This window comes from Carlito syrichta, unplaced genomic scaffold (assembly GCF_000164805.1).
Source record: "Carlito syrichta isolate Samal-C Ts95f unplaced genomic scaffold, Tarsius_syrichta-2.0.1 Scaffold307331, whole genome shotgun sequence".
Classification (NCBI taxonomy): Eukaryota; Metazoa; Chordata; class Mammalia; order Primates; family Tarsiidae; genus Carlito; species Carlito syrichta.
In genome coordinates, this window is record NW_007251427.1 from 1,025,485 (window position 1) to 1,028,771 (window position 3,287).

Genomic DNA, 3,287 nt, shown 5'->3' on the forward strand with positions numbered 1-3,287 from the left:
GCACTTTGGGAGGCCGAGGTGAGTGGATTGCCTGAGCCCGTGGGTTCGAGATCTGCCTGGACAACTTGGTGAGACCTTATCTCTACAACAATTCAAAAATTAGCCAGGCGTGGTAGTGCGCACTTGTAGTTCCAGCTACTTGGAAGGATCGCCAGAGCCCAGCAGGTCGAGGCTTGGTGGCCGGGAGCGGCCATTGCACTCCAGTCTGGGTGACAGAGTGAGACTCCAACTCAAAAAAAAAAAAAAAAGTAGTGTGATTGGACAAAAAGGATATGATCTAATATTAATAGACTGAGTGTGGAAACCCAGCAAGTCCTGGCTGTTTGGATTATTCTTGGTCTCTCTATGCAGCATTACTTCCCCTAGGATATGGGGTAGAACCCTTCTGAAATAGGGATCTTAGGACCCATAATATGAAATGCGAGGGAAGATTAAAGTTCTGCTTAGGGAAGAAAAAGATGCAGATGAAAGGAGGACAGGAGATGGTGAGAGAGAGAGAGAGAGAGAGAGAGAGAGAGAGAGAGAGGAGAGAGAGAGATTGGTTCTGTTTTCTGAGGTCTGCTTCTGAGACCTAAAGTGCCCCAACAGTATAACAGAAAACTGTAACAAGGGCTATGGGAGTTATGAGCCAGGAACTGTGGATGAAAAACTACACAAACACACACACACACACACACACACACACACACACACACACACACAAATATATATATATGTGTATAAAATGATATCATAACCCCAGTTCTGCCTCCCCAGTTAGGTAAAAGAAAGCTCCAGTAATCATATGCATTTACCTTCTACACTCTTGAACCATTGTTTCACACCCCTTTTTCCTTACTAGTAAACACACCAGTTTACCTGCTTCAGAGTCCATATAAAGACTGGAACCAGTGCCACCTGACCCACTGCTCAGAGACTTCATGAGGGATTTCAGTTCCTGAATGCCAGGGCATTTGTCCCTCCTAATGTTGTTAGACTGATCCTCTGGCCCTTCCAGGTTGAGGTTCCTGCTCTACTCCCAGAACATGCAGAGCTAGGCTACAATTCTGTTTCTGGAAACTTGATTTCTGAGGATAATGTCTGTCTGTTTGGTCCAAATCACCTCAAACCCATGGACCCTGGGTTTGAATTGGACCCTGCCAGTGTAATTGAGGAAAGTATCCCAACCATGGATTTCAAGGATTCAATATTGAGAAACTGAAGTTGAGATGCAATAGGATTGAAGTCTTTAAAATCATAGAGGGAGCCAGGCTCGGTGGCTCAGCCTATAATCCCGCGCTTTGGGAGGCTGAGGTGAGTGGATTGCCTAAACCCGCGGGTTTGAGACTCACCTGGGCAACTTGGTGAAACCTCATCTCTACAATAAATCAAAAAATTAGCCAGGTGTGGTAGCGCGCTTGTAGTTCCAGCTACTTGGAAGGCTGAGGCGGAAGGATCGCTGGAGCCCAGCAGGTTGAGGCTGCGGTGGCTGGGAGCGGCCACAGCCCTCCAGTCTGGATGACAGAGTGAGACGCCAACTCAAAAAAAAAAAAATCATGGAGGGAATGGATTCTGTTCTTGTGAGAGGGCCCTTTGCCCAGGACTACCCTGATACTGGTGAATTGTTATATGTGACTCTGATCTCAGCTGAGAGCAGCAGCCGCTGCTCTCTAGGACCTCAGGGATTTGTACTGCTTCCAGGCTGCCTGTTACTGCCCCTTTAGAGGTTTCTTTTCTTTTCTTTTTTTGAGTTGGAGTCTCACTCTGTCACCCAGGCTGGAGTGCAGTTGCATGCTCACAGCCACCGCAGCCTCAACCTGCTGGGCTCAGGTGATCCTTCCACTTTTCAGCCTTCCAAGTAGCTGGAACTACAGGCACACACCACCACCACGCTAATTTTTTTTATTGATTGTAGAGATGAGGTCTTGCCAAGTTCCCCAGGCTGGTCTTGAACCAGTGGGCTCAGGCAATCCTTTCGCCTCCACCTCTCAAAGTGCTGGGATTACAGGCACCAGTCACTGTGCCCAGCCCCCTTTAGAGGTTTCTATCTTGAGGTGGTGGTGGATGGGGGATGTTGTTTCAAGTGAAGGGAAGTTTCATAGGTAGACAAGCCACACTTCCCAGTTTGGAGACCTTACAAAGAGTGCAGACTACTGGCAATCCTGTTTGGTAGGAACCTCAGAGGACCCACACAGGATGAGACCCTCTCCTGCCTCAGAGCAGGAAAGGAGATTGGATGTGGTTGAACAGGGCTCATGTTAGCCTGATCCCTTCAAGAGTGAAGATAAAACACTTTAATTCACAACGAAGCTGGGAGAGAGCAGAGGGGGCAATACATTTTCTAAGTACTATTGCTATGTTGCCAATGCCAGGCTTGCGTTTCGCGTCTTACATGCTCTATTTGATCTAATCTTCAAATCAACTTTAGGAAGCAGATGTGCTACAGTAGAGGAAGCAGAAACCCAAAGAGTTCAGCCATTTGCTCAAGGTCTTCCAGCCAGTAAGGGGCCAAACTAGGAATGGCGCTAGTTCTGCCTAGGGCAACCCACTGCCTCCCCCATTACAAGGAACAGTAGTTTAATAATAGCTAACATCTGTGCCACACTTCAAGGTTCACAGAATGCCTTAACACCCATTATCTCCACTGTGCTTCAGGAAGCCCCTGGCGGGTGAGACATTCCACGCCCCTTTGGGATAGCTGCCTGCCAGGGGTTCAGCCTATGCTCATATCCCCTGGTAAGCACTGGAGATTCTTTGGCATTGGCTCTGACAAGCCAGGGTAGAAGACCCAGGGAGAGGCTGAGGTGGAGAGACTTGCCTGGTTGCTGTGGTAACACAGATGGTTGAGTAACCATTTTGAGGGTTGCTATGGTGACGGGCTGCCTGTGGCAGGGATCTTGTCTTCCTGGGTGGCTGGCACCGTCCAGGCCTCTTAAATGAGAGATGTTGCACTTTCTGAACAGAAGAGGGCAGCAGAAGAGTGGGCAAAGGCTTTTTACCCCAGAGCAGATTTAGGAACTTGAGGCAATGCTTAGAGTTTCCAGGACATGGGCAGAAAGGGAACTTTGACTGAAATTGGCTAAAACCTGTGCCCGAGTGTTGCCCTCCTGAGACTAGAACTAGGTACTTTTCTTCCGAGAGCGAGCCAGAGGATAAGGCTTGGGGTAGCCCCTTCAATGCCTGGCATCAGCTACTACGAGGAAATGTAAAAGGCACAGGAGACAGCTATCCTTGCAGGGGGGGAAATGGAGAGAATATGTGTGTGTGTGTGTGTGTGTGTGTGTGTGTGTGTGTGTGTGTGTGTGTGT

General features: G+C 48.6%; 1 protein-coding gene across 1 annotated transcript in view; it reads left to right on the forward strand.

The window, feature by feature from the left end:
• MACF1 (microtubule-actin crosslinking factor 1) overlaps positions 1–3,287 on the forward strand; it is a 15,070-nt gene that overhangs the window by 8,929 nt on the left and 2,854 nt on the right. The gene's annotated exons all lie outside the window — the stretch shown is intronic.